Raw genomic sequence first — 17,668 nt, 5'->3', positions numbered from 1 at the left:
TATTTTTTATTTGCTTTTTTGTTGTTTATTGTGAAGTGTCAGTAAATGTTATGTTACTTTTCATTTCAGGAAAAACACAGTTATTAGTCACACCTTATGAACTATTCCCTCATGAGGAATCCTGATTCTGTGTAAGATTGTGATGGAGTCTGTCAGTGGTGTGTGTTATATACTGTGTGCTTGTTGTGTCTGTTACTCGACATGGTAAAGGTCTCTGTCTACATTATTGCACTGCAGTGAGGTTACACACAGGTGCATTGTGGGAAAGAAGCTGACTGATGGAAATGGAAGCTAGCTTACTGATCAGACTCCTTCACGTAAACATGATCTGAAAATGCTTTTTATGTTCCTTTACCGGAGGTTATTTACTTACCATTCGCATGTGTACTGTACAAAACAACAGAGAGAAATGTAATGTTAGGTAAAATACAATGAGAAAAACTTATGATTTACAGTCAGAACAGCTGATAAACAATCTTCACTCTGTGCTTTCAGTACAAAAATCTTTAGCTACAATTTTAATAATTTTTAATAAAATATAGCAACAGATAGTGAATCATTATAAAGAGTTTATATATAAATAATGAAATACATCATGAGGTGTTTTTTCTCAGTGCAGTAACACAGATCTGTGATCAGCTGTTGAATAAAACACTCCATATGAAGTGAAAATCCTGAGCATCACCATATTTTAATCACATTTCTATCTGTATCAGGGAAAAATAAAGACAAGTTCTACTGTCTTCCATAAATGTCCATGTCTCCATGTTTCACAGAAGAGCTGCTTTGATTTGGATCATGAGCAGTTTTCTTTCAGTTTTTAGTCATTGAAGGACATTTCACTGCTTGACCACCAGATGGCAATCCAGCATGTTTCAATTTTCTTCAGTTGAAGGTTTCATTTCCAGTGTTCAATGTGCTCACCTGTTTTGTTTTTAGTAATTAATCACCCTGTTCCGGTTTTTCTCAGTTTCTTTGTCTAGTGTCTGTTTGAAATTTGTGTCTTTTTTGGCCTGAGCACTGCCTTGAGTCCTACTTCATATTTCCAGACCAACAGAGACGGTTAAACATGGTGAAGGAGGTCATGCGCACACAAGAACCTCATATTGATTCATTCACATGTTACCCTGGCCAATGGCATATAGGAGCCCATATAAGCTTCCGTTTACATCACGGTCTGCCTCTTTGTCATTCTCACGAAGAGATCTTGTTCGAGTGTGCAAAGTGGTTTGGGCTGGCTTTAGCTTTTTGCTACTACTGTGTTCCGACGGATATATAGCTGACTAATGCCAGTTCACACTGCACTATTTTAGCCCTGATTTCCAGTCACCGACAGCTTTTGTGAAATTATCCAAAATGCCCGAAATCCAAGGAAAATCGGAGCTTGTGCATGCGACAATCGCACAGTGTGAATGATCAAATACGCAATCTGAGAGAATTGCCAATGTGTCGCCAATGCCCGTGAAATATTTGGCATGCTAAATATTTGGACCTGTCGGCAACTCAAACTCCTGCAGTGTGAAAGGAGTTCTGACTGAAAAATACCTCGGTGATGACCTACAGCCAATGTGAGAGCGAGATCAGGACAGTGGAAAGTTCAAAGTGGAGTTATAGACCACAATATCAGTAAGCATGGCTTCAGTTGGAGCACAATATTATAGTTTAATAGAGTTTATATGTTTTTATCAGACAAAAAGGTATTAAATAAAGTTATATCAGAATAAATAAGCTTTACAATTATTGCAATGCGGTAATGGAAAATTATTCATTTGCAGATTGCACGTCTCCTCCATAATCGTAACCATAATTTCCTCCTCCATAATCGTTTTTTCTTTTTCACCCTTTTGCTATAAATCAGTGCTTAGACCATTTGGATAGCGAACTTCTTGTGGGATTCCATTACACTTTACACTTTATGTGGCTGGGATGAACTTTCGGTCCTAGCTTTGTGTTGTTCTTGTGTTTGATCTTTATGTTGTATGTTTATGTAGAACCAGGTCCTGGAGAAACGTTGTTTCATTTCACTATGTACTGCATCAGCTATATGTGGTTGAAATGACAATAAAGCTTCTTGAATCTTGAATCATTTCCAGTCTCATGCGAGAACTGTCACGTGTGATTTTGCGTTATTTCATTATCATTTCTCACGTGTGTTTGGTTGTGAAACATAGTTTGCAGACCAGACAGAGTTGTCAGCAATTGCTCCAATTGTGAAGTCATGCAGTGTGTAACCTCCTGTTGCCGATACATTGTGCAACGTGAACACAGCAGCAACTGAATGCTCCCCTAGATAGTCGTGCAGTGTGAAAACAACGGTGATACAACGACTTTGAAAACCATGCAGTATGAACTCGGCATTAGCTAAACATCCCTATTTAGCACTGTTTATCACATTGGCTGGCCAGGGGTTTAAGCGCATTATTATTAAGACTATGGCTGTGTGCTCTACTTGCTCTGACCTTATGCATTTGATGGATGTTCACACCCAATGTCCTACGTGTTTCGGTCACCGGTATCGGCTGCCTCATGGAAATTATAACAGATCCTTGTCCTGAGTGTAGCAGTATCACTACACTCAGCTTCTCCAGTTTCAGGTCCTTCAAACCTTCTGCATCGATCAGTCTCTCATCCAGAGGACTTTTCGTTGTCGATTTGCCCTGACATTACAGATGTAGTAGCTTCTGCCTTTCATTCAGCTCAAACAGCTAGACAAGACTGAGTGGCAGATATGCATGTAGCGATGGCTGACACAAAAGATATGGGTCTGGGTAACATGACTCCAGTAGAGACATGCATATCATGCTTGATAGTTTCACCTGATGATGCCCTAAAACAAAATCTCTGATGTCCCAAAACAGAATGAAGACATACAGATGATCTGTTGGTCAGGGATTATAATACAATTTCAGGGTTGAGCCAGGTGAGGAATTCCTTATCCCACTTGATGCTGGCACTTCATGCTTCTATGACCAAGGACCCCTTGGATGACACAGCATCAGAGCTGCTTTATGCTTCCCTGCAGACTTTAGGATCAATCGACTTTTCTAGAGGAAAAGCCCTTGGGCTGTTCAAAAGACGTCTGGTATGGCTCGTAGAATCTAGGTTACCGAAGACATGCCACAATAGCCTTCATCAATTGCTTCAGCACCTTTAGCACAGGAGAGGTTATTCAGATCATGTAGCACACTGGTTGGCTGCATATCATACAGCCTCACGGCAGCACATGCAGGAACAGTCCCACAGATGGTCACATCAGCTGACACCTCTTAGTCCCTCCCTTCAGTCTGTCACTCTCTCGACATGTGTATTCACATGTTGTATTGAGACAGGCCTGTAACCATTGCAGCGGGTTGGTCTTTCGATTCTGCCCTATCTAGATGCCTCAACAGGAGCAACACACAGGACCAACTGGAACATATCACAGCCTTAACATTGAGAGTAAATCTGTGGAAAAGCTGCCAGTCCCTTGCCAGTCAGTCACCAGCCAGTCTGTTTTCTAGGCATGCACCTAGATTCAAGGTCAATGAGGGCCACTTTCACAGTGCAGAGAACACAGGCTGTGTGCAGGGTATTAGTAAAGGGAGTATGCTCATGATGCTCAGTGGTACATTAACGTGTAACTACAAAATTAAATTCTAAATAAAATACAAAATTAAATTATTGTTAAAATAATTTTCACCTTTCTCATCTGTCCTCTTCTCTGGAGCTCCAGATTGCTTCTCTCTCTGTGATAAATAAAGTGTAAATGTGTTGTGCATGAGTTTAAAAATAAATTTTAAAATGCAGAAAAGAACTATTACTCTGGCCATAACACAGCATGTATAATTATAGAACCTTGTATATGTGGAGAACATTCATGCCTCATCATTTAGATCTCCTCCCATACTGAATTGTGAAGTCATGCAGTGTGTAACCTCCTGTTACCAATACATTGTGCAATGTGAACACAGCAGCAACTGAATGCTCCCCTAGATAGTCGTGCAGTGTGAAAACAACGGTGATCCGACGACTTTGAAAATCATGCAGTATGAACTCGGCATTAGCTAAACATCCCTATTTAGCACTGTTTATCACATTGGTTGGCCAGGGGTTTTAGCGCGTTATTATTAAGACTATGGTTGTGTGCTCTGCTTGCTCTGACCTTATGCATTTCGTGGATGTTCACAGAAAATGTCCCACGTGTTTTGGTCACTGCTATCGGCTGCCTGTTATAACCTGAGTTTATATCCTGAGTGTAGCAGTATGCCAATGGAAGTGAGACAACAATGTCTTTTAGGATTGGACCCTGAGTTTTGGGGCCTTTTTCTCTCAGACTGCTCTCTTAGCTTGACCGTGCAGTGGCAAGTGATCAGCAGTAAGGGTTGAGGGGGATCTGGATACCATTTCACTAGCTGCAACTGATTTTTGGTTGAGTCTGAACAGGGCTACTATTTATTATTAGACAACACATCATCTCAATTGTCCCTGTCTCAGTGGTCCCATAGTGGCAAGGGCTCAGACCTCTTATACAGAGCTACATACAAAAATGCTTTAAGTCTCTATCATTGAAAACATTATCACTGGTTCAATAGGTTACAGACATAGGATACCATTAGCCTAAAATTGCTGGGTTTTTTATTTTTATTTATTTATTTATTTATTTATTTATTTATTTATTTATTTTTTAATTAAACATTTAACAATACATAAACAGGGAAAGACAAGAGCTAGTTTAAGTGCTTCAGGAAAAGGTAGGTCTTAAGACGTCGTTTGAAGATAGTCAGAGACTCTGCTGTACGGACATCTAGGGGAAGTTCATTCCACCACCTCGGTGCTAGAACAGAGAAGAGTTTAGATGAATACCTACCTTTTGTCCTGAGAGATGGTGGGACCACTTGGGCAGTGCTAGTGGATTGGAGGGAGCGAGGTGCAGTGCGAGGAGTAATAAGATCTTTGAGGTAAGATGGTGCTGGTCCATTCTTGGCTTTGTAGGCAAGCATCAGTGCTTTGAATCTGATGCGTGCAGCTACCAGAAGCCAGTGGAGGGAACCCAGCAGTGGTGTGGTGTGGGAGAACTTAGGCATGTTGAAAACAAGCCGTGCAGATGCATTGGATCATTTGCAGTGGACGAATTGCATTCAGAGGAAGACCTGCCAGTAAAGAGTTGCAGTAGTCCAGTCTCGAAATAACCAGAGACTGAACAAGCACCTGAGTAGCCTGTGTGGATAGGAATGGTTGAATCCTTCTAATGTTGTACAGAAGAAACCGACATGAGTGTGTCACATTGGCAACATGGGAGGAAAAGGTTGATTGTCCATGGTTACCCCAAGGTTGCGAGCAGTGGCTGAAGGGGAGATCATTGAGTTGTTCAGAGATAATGCAAGATCCTGGGCTGGGGATGAATCACCTGGTATGACCAGCAGTTCAGTTTTGCTGAGATTAAGTTTCAGATGATGAGCTGTCATCCAAGATGAAATGTCTGCCAGACACGCTGAGATCCGGGCAGAAGCTGTGGTATCTAAGGGAGGGAAGGAGAAGATAAGTTGGGTATCATCAGCATAGCAGTGGTATGAAAAGCCATGTGAGGATATAACTTTACCAAGAGTGCGGGTGTAGAGGGAGAAAAGGAGAGGACCAAGTAGAGAGTATGCGTGGGGCAGATGTCAATCCCTTCCATGTTACCTGATATGAGCAACCATCCAGGTAGGAAGCTAACCATTCCCATGCTGTTCCACAAATTCAAAGACTCCTGAGGGTGGACAAGAGAGTCTTGTGGTTAACTGTGTCAAATGCTGCAGAAAGGTTGAGGAGGATGAGGACTGATGCCAGCTTGGCTGATCTAGCAGCATGTAGTTTCTCAGTGACCGCCAAAAGGGCAGTCTATGTGGAATGTGCTGCTTTGAAGCCAGACTGGTTGGGATCATGGAGGTTATTCTGCAAGAGATAGTCAGACCACTGATTATAAACAATTCGTTTGAGAATTTTTGAAAGAAAGGAGAGAAGTGATACCAGTCTGTAATTATTGATGTCAGAGGGATCCAAAGCAGGTTTCTTCAGTATAGGCATAACCCTTGCTTGCTTAAAGGCAGTTGGTACCTGTCCTGATGCTATGGATCCATTGATGACTGTGGTGATGAAGGGCAGGATAGTGGAAGGGATTGGATCCAGTGGGCAGGTGGTGGGATTGCAGGAGTGAATGATCTGCAAAACCTCTTCTGCTGCTATGGTTGAGAGATGCTTTAGTGAAGGAGTAGCTGAGTCCTGACTGTGTAATGTAGATTAAGTTGGGGTGGATGTGAATGTCTGGCAGATCTTCTCAATCTTCTCTGTGTAAAAAGTGGCAAAATCTTCAGCGGTCAGGGAGGATGGAGCAGGTGGAGTCGGAGGGTTGAGTAGTGCAGGGAAGATGTTGTGGAGCTTTCGGGGATCTTGTGCAGAAGCTTCAAGCTTTTTCTTGTAGAAGGAAGTCTTGGCAGAAGTCACGTCCGAAGAGAATCTGGACAGAAGCGTACAATAAGAGGTGAGATCTGCGTCCAGTCGAGATTTCTTCCACTTCCTCTCAGCTGTTCGTAGTTCTCTCTGATTGTTGTGAAGCATATCTGACAGCCAAGGAGCAAGACAAGAAGTCTTCCTGTGTTTAGTGGATAAAGGGCAGAGAAGGTCCATGGTTGATGAAAGAGAGGAGAGAATAGTGTCTGTAGCTGAGTCTAGGGGTAGGGAGGAAAATGAGTCATAGTCAGGAAAAGATGAAAGAGTGCAGGAAGCTACAGAGGAAGGAGAGATAGAGTGAAGATTCCGGCAGATGAGAGAGGGATGCTGGGAGTTACATTTGGGTAGGACAGGGAGAATGATAGTGAAGGATACCAAGTGATGATCTGAGATGTGAAGTGGGGTAGCAGTCATGTCTGTGCTGTCAGAAGGGAAGGCGCTGAGGAGTGTGTCCATTTCTTCCATGAAGTCTCCAAGGGGACCAGGAGGACGGTGGATGACAATGATGGAGAGGTTGATTGGAGATGTAAATGAAACTGTATGGAATTCAAAAGAAGAGATGGCTAGATGAGACAAAGGGAGAGGTGTGAAACACCATCTCCGGGACAACAGCAGACCTGTGCCACCACCTCTGCCTGAATCTCGTGGTGAGTGAGAGAAAACATAGGCAGAGGACAGAGCAGTCGGTGTAGCAGTGTTTTGTGGTGATATCCAGGTCTCGGTTAGTGCCAGAAAATCAAAGGAATAGTGGGAAGATAAAGCTGAGATGAAATCAGCCTTCCTTACAGCAGACTGGCAGTTCCAGAGCCCATCTACCACCACTGTTTGAGACTGAGACAACAGGGAAGGGTAGCTGAGATTGCTGGAAACATGACCTTTGCTTCGTGGGTAATAATGCCTGTGTCTGTAAGAGGTAAGAACAGAGATGGGTTTGAGGCACATGTCTGTGGTTTGGTGAAAGTGAGGTTAAGTGTGAGTTAAAAATATAACACGACAAGAAAGCATGATAGTAGACACTTACTATTAACAGGTCTTGACCAGGCTACATGCAAACCGCCTAGTGGAGAGCCTTCAATATAAATTAGTAAGCCCTGCCCACAATTCACACTGAAACTACTCTTGATTAATCACCTGAGACAACATAGACCAACACTAAAGGATCAACAAGCTATACAATATAACACAGTTCAAATAACTCCAGAACCAACCAAGTTAAACAAATAGTATGCCAAAGTCAGAATCCTACCTTACCAGATGGAATGTTCAAATGAAGAGCTAAAGCACACTGCATTGAGGTTACACAGGTGCACTGTGGGAAAGAAGCTGACTGATGGAAGTGGAATCTCACTTACTGATCAGACTCCTTCACGTAAACATGATCTGAAAATGCTTTTTATGTTTCTGTTTGATTCCTGGATTAAAATGTAATATATGTGATAAGTTTATAAAATATCAGCCTTTACCATTAGTGTGAAGTTGAGGTTATGTACTTACCATTTGCCTTTGTACTGTGGGAAACAACAGAAAGAAATGTAAAGTCAGATCAAACACAGTGAAAATGATTTACAGTCAGAACAGCTGCTAAACAATCATTACAAATAGTTTATATTTAAGTAATGAAATTCATCATGAGGAGAAAACGCAGTAACACAGATCTGTGATCAGCTATTGCATAAAACACTCCATATGAAGTGAAAATGCTGAGCATCACCATATTTTAATCACATTTCTATCTGTATCATGGAAAAATAAAGACAAGTTCTACTGTCTTCCATAAATGTCCATGTCTCCATGTTTCACAGAAGAGCTGCTTTGATTTGGATCATGAGCAGTTTTCTTTTCACTTCACACTTTCCTCTTTTTATCATTCTGCTACAGCTTAGTCTTTGTCTCATCTGTCTGTGTCACGGATATTTAGGACACATCCCTGACAGAGCACCAGAGGACAATCCAGCATGTCTGAATCTAAGTCTTCTTCAGTTGTAGGTTTCATTTCCGGTGTTCAGTGTGCTCACCTTTTTTGTGTTTAGTAATTAGTCACATTGTTTAATTTCTGCTTTCTCTCAGTTCCTTTTTTTCTAGCATCTGTTTGAAATTTGTGATTTTCTGGCCTGAATCATGCTCTAGTTTTATGTAATTTAGTATGTTCATGTTTGATTTCTTTGTTTCCAGTTCTTGTTTGTATATAGTTCAACATTGTAAATGAAATGAAAAGTATTTTTGCATTTGGACCCACCTTCAAGAAGATTTGTGATAGTCTGTTTGGGGATAAAATATTTGGGGATAAAATATTGGAGTTTCTTTGCTCATAAATGTGACTATCACAGTTTCTAGCATTATCTGGTCAGCTCACACTGTGACTCTGCCTCATTCTAGAGCAGTCTGATCACCAATGTTGCAGTATAATTCTGCTCATTCTGACTACACTCATTCAAACACAGCACACAGTCTAAACAACAAACTAGCAGCCCATTATTACCTAGCTTTGTGTGTTGCTTTGCTTCTTACTGCTATACATTCAGCTTTTTAGCTCTCAGTATCAGTGTGTAGATCAGATTTCTGTGTCTGTACAACACTAAATGATAAACTAGACAACAGCATGATGAATGTTCTGCCAGTGATCACAGTCTGTTGAGTTCACTACACTATGCTTATGATGCTCATATATCTATGTGCTATTGCACACAGCACAGTCTAATCTATTACATCTGCACAATAAATATATTATTTATGCAGCATCAAGAATATAATTTTCCTGGAACTCTGAGAGCTGCAGTAAGTTACATATCTGAATGGAGAACTGCTCTTATTCTCCACTCATTCTGTCAGTGCAGTTCATTTAAAAAGTAGTGACTGGTTAACCTTACCAAGCTACTGCTAGTGTTATCTAAAGTCATCATAAAGATGCGCTGGAGGTGTTAGGTGTAGAATCCATGAGCGGTTTATTAGGCAAACAATAGACAATAGAATCGTAGTCAATAAACAAAATGTGGGTCAAAACCGGAAAACACACTAGCGAAGGCAACCAAAACCGAAACACAAAACCAAAAGGCAGAGTCAGGCAAATAGGTGAGATCAAACATGAAAAGCAAAGAGAAATGATAGGCGTCAAACAGGTCAAAACACAGAAAATCTTAGAAGAGATACAATTGCTCTGTATGTCTCAATGGGGGCGATACTTTGCATTGGACCAGAGTGTGCATGCGGTTTAAATGTCTGTGGGAACTGGAAGAAAGTCACGTGATTAATTATAATTCAGTGGAGGGTTCTTTTTGAAGTTCAGATTCCCGATGGGATGTGACAGAGCCCCCCTTCTAGGAACACCTTCTGGTGTTCTACGCCATGGCATGCCCCGGGGCCGGGGGGCGGGCCTGTTGGGGTGCGCTAGATGGAACTCCTCAGTTAAGGAGGGGTCAAGGATGTCTGAGGCTTCGACCCAAGAGCGTTCCTCTGGGCCATAGCCCTCCCAGTCTACTAGGTATTGTAGGCGGTTTCTTAACCGCCGGGAATTCAGGAGGGTGTGTACTCTGTAGGCCGAGGACCCATCGACATCGAGTGGAGGTGGTGGCTCACACAGGGCCGAGCGGCGTGATCTAGGTGCATGGGCAGGCTTGAGGAGAGAGACATGGAAGATGGGGGAGATTCTGTACGTTGTCAGAATCTTCCCCATCTAATCAAACACTTCCTGACTATGCCTTGACCACTCGTCCACTGTGGGAGCATCCGAGGGTTCTCCTGACCATGGAAATAGGGGAGGTTGGTAGCCCAAGACACACTCAAGGCATGAGACCGGTAGGGGAGTGTGTGAGGGAGTTTTGGCCCAGGGGAGGAACTTGCTCCAATGATGTTGTTTGCAACTGTAGTAGGAGCACAGAAACCTCCCAATCTCTTGGTTGAGACGTTCAGCCTGGCCACTGGATTGCGGATGATATCCTGATCTCAAGCTCACATTAATTCCTAATTGAGAAAAGAACGCCCGCCAAACTCAAGACGTGAACTGAGAGCCCCAGTCTGATACAATGTCCTCCGGTAATCCATAATGGCAAAAAACTTGCTGGAACAATGTGATGGCCATTTCCCAGGCAGTAGGTATTCCTTTGAGAGGGATAAGTTTACAACCCTTAGAAAAACGGTCGATAATAACCAGGACCGTGATAAACCCTTGGGAGTCTGGGAGGTCAGTCAGGAAGTCAGTGGAGATATGAGACCAGGGGTGACGTGGAATAGGTAGCGGTTTGAGGAGCCCCTCTGGGAGTTGACGGCTGGTGCGTGATTGGGCGCATGTAGAGCAAGAGCTGACATAATTGAGGACATCGTGACATAGCGAAGGCCACCAGAATGAGCCAGCTGAATGGTACGACAAATCCCTGGGTGGTCACTACTGGGTGAGTCATGAATCCATTGTTGGAAGGTGGGCAGGAGGCAGGGGGAGCTTCCTCCAAGTGGGCTTGCTGGATCTTGTCTATTATGTTCCACTGGATGGGTGCTAAGATGAGAGAGGGTGGGAGGATGGGGTCAGAATGGAGTTGGGGGCTTTTGGACTCCAGCTGTCGAGAAAGGGCGTCGTCCTTGCCATTCTTGGACCAGGGACGGTACGTGACAGAAAAGTTAAACCTCCTGAAGAAAAGGGCCCAGCGAGCTTGGCATGTTGAGGCGTTTAGCCCCACGTAGGTACTCGAGGTCACAGTGATCGGTGAGAACCACGAATAGATGTCACGCCCCATTCGAGCCAGTGATGCCACTCCTCCAAAGCTGCCTTTATGGACAGTAACTCATGGTTACCAACATCATAGTTAGCCTCCGCTGTAGTGAGCTTTCAGGAGAAGTAAGCGCACAGGTGCACTTTCCCAAAGTCAAGCTGCCGTTGGGGCAGGACAACTCCAATCCTGCAGCTGGAGGCGTCCAGCTCAACAATGGAGGGTGTTTCAGGATCAGGGTGACGTAAGATGGGAACTGTGATGAAACTGTTCTTTAGTTTATTGAATGCTTCTCAAGCTGGCTCTGACCAAGGCAGTTTCTTAGGTTTTCTTTTTAACAAGGAAGTTAGGGACCCCACAATCGTGCTGTAGTTCTGAATGAAACATCGATAGAAGTTAGCGAATCCAAGGAAATGCTGTAGCTCCTTAACTGGTTGGCTCCGGCCAGTTGGTGACCACCTGGACTTAGACTGGTCCATTTCTACTCCCATAGGAGAAAGTACGTATCCCAAAAATGTTATGGTAGTACGATGGAATTCACATTTTTGCAGTTTCACATAGAGGTGATTCTGTAGCAGGCGGGTAAGAACAGTACATTCATGACTCACGTGGTCCTCAAGCGTGGCAGAGTAAATGAGAATATTGTTTATGTACGCTATTACATACTGGTTCAGAATGTCCTTGAATTGTTTGTTGACCAAGGATTGGAAGACCGCTGGAGCCCATAGGGCATGACGAGGTATTTGTAGTGTCCACGGGTGGTGTGGAAGGCCGTGGAAGGCCTCCCGAAATCTGATAAGATTGTATGTGCTCCGTAAATCCAGTTTGGAAAAGATTTTTGCTCCCTTTAGCTGCTCTAGTGCTGCCGGCACCAGGGGTAGAGGGTAGGGGTAGTGAACTGTGAGCGCATTGAGACCTCAATAGTCTATACATGGACAGACTCCCCCATCCTTTTTTCACAAAAAAGAACCCAGCTGTGGCAGAGGAGGTCAAGGGGCATATGAATCCCAAGGCCAGGGACTCCTTGATGTATTCCTCCATGGCTTGGTATTCAGGTAAAGAAAGGGCGTAAACATGACTTTTGGGAGGCATGGCATTTGGTAGTAGCTCTATGGAGTAGTCCCAAGGGTGATGTGGAGGAAAATGAGTGGCCTTTTCTTTGCTGCCCACTTCTCACAGATCCTCATACTCCTTGGGTAGCTTGACAGATGCATTGTGGGTAGGCTCTTCCTCTGATGTATCGAGGCAGGGCACCCGCTTATCGTGGTGGAAACAGATATGTATACAGTGTCGTGACCAACGAACCAGCCCTCCCCCCCCCTCTCTCTCTTCTAAAACATTATGAATCTGTCCCACGAAGTAATCAGCAGATGTCTTTATCTGGGGATCCGAATCCCATACAGCCAAAGCCCAGTCTATCCCTGTGAGAAGTGACAGAATAAATGCACATTTGGTGCTATCGTCGTGGTAAAGTTCAGGCCTGTGGGAAAAAAAATTCCCACACTGACGGATAAATCCATGACAGCGATCAGCTGAGCTGTCAAACTTTTCCGGTAGCACCATTTGAGGAGAAACTGTGCGCAGAGCGAGAACAGGAGGAGGAGTGGCTTGTTGTAGCTGTTGTTGGAGCTGCACATTGGAAGCTTCCAGTGCTTTGATTTGGTCCTGGAAAGCACAAATAATGCCGCCTTGGTGCAATATCATTGCCTGTAATTCCGCTGGATTCATATCAGACGAAGTATCCTGTAAAGACGCGCTGGAGGCGTTAGGTGTAGAATTCATGGGCGGTTTATTAGGCAAACAGTAGACAGAACTGTAGTCAATAACGTGGGTCAAAACCGGAAAACACACTAGTGAAGGCAAACAAAACCGAAACACAAAAACAGAAGGCAGAGTCCTCAGGTTTCTGCAAACAGGCGAGATCAAACACGAAGAGCAAAGAGCAATGCTAAGCATAGGCAGAAAGGTCGGACAGGCAAAGGTCAAAACACAGAAAATCTTAGCAGAGATACAATCACATGGTATTCTTCCCTGATAGTGACTTTCCATTTTAAAATATGGTGATAAATGATTTAATCATTCAGAAGCACTAGCCTAGAGCTCCTAGCACCAAGATAGCTTTGGATCAGATCACATGTAACATGTATATAAATGAAAATAGTCCATTTTAGGACACATAGAAATAGTTCATTAGGAATCTGCAGTCTGGCTGAATTCATTCAGACTGGTAAAAATCTTTGTGTGTAAACACGACTAATGAAAGATGAGAGTCTACACTGTAGTGTGAGTCCTTCACTTGAGCAGCAGCTTCTCATTTCATCTTCAACACAGTTCCAAGGACAATGCAGTTTGTGTTCTCCAGGTTTGTACCTTACTGCAAGGGTGTAACTTTGGTTCGAGAAGTGGGGGGGGCACAAAATGGGGGAAAATGTTTTTGATTTGAATCCCATTTCCTGCATTTACATACATTTAGGCACTATGGTTATACAAAATACGGGAAATAATTAAGTTGATTATAATGATACATTCTGTCAAAAAGAATAGTAGGCTACTAAACTGTTTATATAGAAAAGAAGTCTTAATTTCTTTATTGTTTAATAGGGGCCGATCACCAAGAGAATAATTTAATAAAGTCAAAAATGTTTACCATTAATGTTTTGTGTGTGAATACAATATAAATAATGTAAGACTCAAACTCCACTGTTAAACAAACTTTTATTTTAAACTAAATGTAGCTGAAAATGCAAAATAAATTACTTGTTGCACAGGACATCTGTCATTGACGCATCTACCCACAAACCTACGCACAGTCAGCGATGAAATGCCAGAAGCAGCAACAGATGACTTTAATGTCATCATGGATGAAAAGAAATCTGGAGATGTGACTTGGTTGATTCAGTAAATTAGCTCAGGTCAGGATATTCATATTTTCATGAACATTTTGTGTAGCATGAAAACAAGTTCACCTTAAACCATGCATTTTCTTTCAGCAATGTATGACAAGCAGACTCTGGATCCTAGTTTAATGTTAGACTCAATATGATCATAACTAATTTACTGAATCAGCCAACTCACATCTCCTTTCTTTCTTTTCATCCATGATGACATTAAAGTCATCTGTTGCTGCTTCTGGCGTTTCATTGCTGACTGTGCCGCAACCGCGATACCTGTTCATTATACCTGTTCATTACATCTTTCAGTGAGAGAGTGTTAAAGTGTGTACGTGACCTTCCTGGATGCGGACACGTGCATTGACAAAGACAGACTCTCAGAGTCCTGCTCGGTCCTGCTCCTCCATGGAGATGACGGCACGCGGTTAAGAAAATCATAACAAACAAAAGTAAAAAGTGGGAGGGACACAAATGGGATTTTGAAAAGTGTGTGTGTGTGTGGGGGGGCATGTCCCCCTGTCCCCCTGTCCCCTGTGGAAATTTAAAAAATATGTAAAAAATATGTAAAAATATGTCTCTTATTGTTTCAGTTTAAACTAATATTGAGCCAATAAAGTTAGAAAAGTTACAAATTTATCACTATTTACTTCATATTAGTACAAGCTACTGCTTTTAAGCTCTTGTGCAGATGTGTATCAGAGTAAAAAACAGTAGCAGCCTATATACTGAACCTCACACTGAATACTGAGTGTGTGTTTCATGTACTGAGATGAGAAGCACAGATGATGATGTGGAGTTTATGCAGTGTGGAGATCAGGAACACTTACCTCTCATCTGTACTGTAATCTCCTCTGTTCTGTCTCCATCAGTGACCTGACACAGGTAATATCCAAAATCTGACTGTGTACAGTCTCTCAGCTGTAAGGAGACGTTTCCTCTCTTCAGCTCCTGAGTGAACAGACTCACTCTGCCCCTGTAACCTCTCCCCCCTGTCACCTCTCTGTTCTTATAAACACAAACACAGTCTGTCTCCTTAAACCACCGGATCTCCATGTTCTGTATTGTTTTCATTTTAGGAGACAGATGACACGAGAGAATGGCAGCAGAGCGATTATACTCCTCTCTACCACTGGGACCAAGGAGTTTAATTTCATCTGTGTAGGAAAACACACACACACACACACACACACACACAGACAATTAATATAATCTTAAGATTATATTGCGATAATTGCATTTAAGATAACAGTGCATCTGGTAAATATTCACAGTGCTTTACGTTTTCCACAATTTGTTGTTACAGCCTTATTCCAAATGGATTAAATTCATTATTTTCCTCAAAATTCTACAAACAATACCCCATCATGACAATGTGAAAGAAGTTTTTTTTTTTCAATCTTTGCAAATTTATTAAAAATAAAAAATGGAAAACAAAATCACATGTACATATGTATTCACAGCCTTTGCTCAATACTTTGTTGAAGCACCTTTGGCACCAATTACAGCCTCAAGTCTTTTTGGGTATGATGCTATAAGCTTGGCACACCTATTTTTTAGCAGTGTCTCCCATTCTTCTTTGCAGGACCTCTCAAGGTCCATCAGGTTGGATGGGGAGCATTGGTGCACAGCCATTTTCAGATCTCTCCAGAGATTTTTAATCGGGTTCAAGTCTGGGCTCTGGCTGGGCCACTCAAGGACATTCACTGAGTTTTCCCGTAGCTACTCCTTTGTTATTTTGGCTTTGTGCTTAAGGTCATTGTCCTGTTGGAAGATGAACCTACAGGTCATGTGTCTTTTACTGAGGAGTGGCTTCCATATGGCCACTCTGCAGAGATGGTTGTTTTTCTGGAAGGTTCTCCTCTCACCATAGAGCTCTTTCAGAGTGACCATTGGATCGCTCAGTTTGGCCGGGTGGCCAATGCTAAGAACAGTCCTGGTGGTTCCAAACTTCTTCCATTTACAGATGATGGAGGCCACTGTGCTGATTGGGACCTTCAATATTGGAGAAATTTTTCTGTACCCTTCCCCTGATCTGTGCCCCTTGGTTTGTGCACTGACATGCACTGTTAACTGTGGGACCTTAGACATATAGACCAATCAACTGAATTCACCAATCAAGTTGTAGAAACATCTCAAGAATCATCAGTGGAAACAGGATGCACCTGAGCTCAATTTTGAGTGTCATTGCAAAGACTGTAAATAGTTATGCACATGTGATTTTTTTAACTTTGCAAAAATGTCAAACAAACTTTTTTCACGTCGTCATTACGGGGCATTGTTTGTAGAATTTTGAGAAAATTATTTAAAATTTATAATCAAATTTAATCAATTTTGGAATAAGGCTGTAACATAACAAAATGTGGAAAAAGTGAAGCACTGTGAATACTTTCCGGATGCACTGTACATTGCTAAATTTATTAATCGAAATATAACTTACTTATAACTGCCATCTTTATCTCTTTCTGTTGATGCAAACTAATAAAATTCTAAACACACACACACACACACACAGAGAGAGAGAGAGAGAGAGAGAGACAGAGAGAGAGAAATTACAAACTAGTGCATTTTGGAAGATTATTTTAACAGGCTATTGACCTGTTGGAAACTAGCATGTACTTTAGCATGATGCTAACTCCTCTTACCTTCTCTGTTCCTCATATAAACACATCTGCTGCTTTAGCTGAAGCTTTTCCTCATGTGTATCTCATTACGGTTTAAACACTGTGTTTAAAATGTCCCCTGTCTACACACACATGCACTCCTCCTTTATCAGTCCATTGCAGCTGGAAGTGTAATGGCGCAGTTTGTAAGTCACGAGACTATTTTCACTTTCACCTTCATTACAGAGAACTGAGAGAGCTCTAATTACATTAGAAGTGTAAGTTTGAAATACACTTCTAAAATTTTGTTGGTAAAGAGGAATTTGTTAATATACATTCAGATTAATTTCTGATCTAAATTAGTAAAGCTAGTGTTCTAAATGAATTTGCAAGAGGGCTTATAGGTCCATGAACAGTATGCCTTATGTGAATATTGTTGCATTTTCTGTCCATTAAATTAATTCTATATTTTAATTAACCACTGGAAGGAATCCTATCCTGCAACATTCTCACACATCCTGATGGTACTGTATCACTAACAAGAATTTTTCAATAAGTAAGCAGTTTACCTCCCTCATTAACCAACTATATATAATAATGAAATAAACAATAATATCATTTCAACCCAATTATTTAAAAACAAATGTATTGCTGTTAATATATGATATATTTATTGTTGCATGTTAATTGTTTGTTTGGGAGAAAAATATACTTGTTCACAAGTATACACAAAGAAGACACACAAGAGCCTGTCTGTGGAAGTTAGATAACTGAAGTGGAAGTTTATATCAAAGTTACACTTGAGAAGGAATTAAATACCACCTACTTTACTAAATATAATATTTGGGATTTAATACCATAGTTGAGTTTTATTTTTAATGAAATGTTGTATCCAGGATATTTTAGAAATAATATTTGAGGAGTAGAAATTGAACAAATTTAAGACTCCATGAGAGTAGGGATTTCTTAACATTAATTTCTTTAAATAATGTGATTTATTTTTCAGACAAAT

General features: G+C 41.8%; 1 pseudogene; it reads right to left on the bottom strand.

Moving 5' to 3' along the window:
• Nucleotides 1-3,751: 3,751 nt before the first annotated feature.
• On the bottom strand, nucleotides 3,752-16,837 carry LOC131348247 (uncharacterized; annotated as a pseudogene).
• Between the last annotated feature and the right edge of the window lie 831 nt (nucleotides 16,838-17,668).

Source organism: Hemibagrus wyckioides, linkage group LG28 (assembly GCF_019097595.1).
Source record: "Hemibagrus wyckioides isolate EC202008001 linkage group LG28, SWU_Hwy_1.0, whole genome shotgun sequence".
NCBI lineage: Eukaryota > Metazoa > Chordata > Actinopteri > Siluriformes > Bagridae > Hemibagrus > Hemibagrus wyckioides.
The sequence above is the reverse complement of the archived record's forward strand: the minus strand, read 5'-3'. Positions and strand labels throughout refer to the sequence as shown.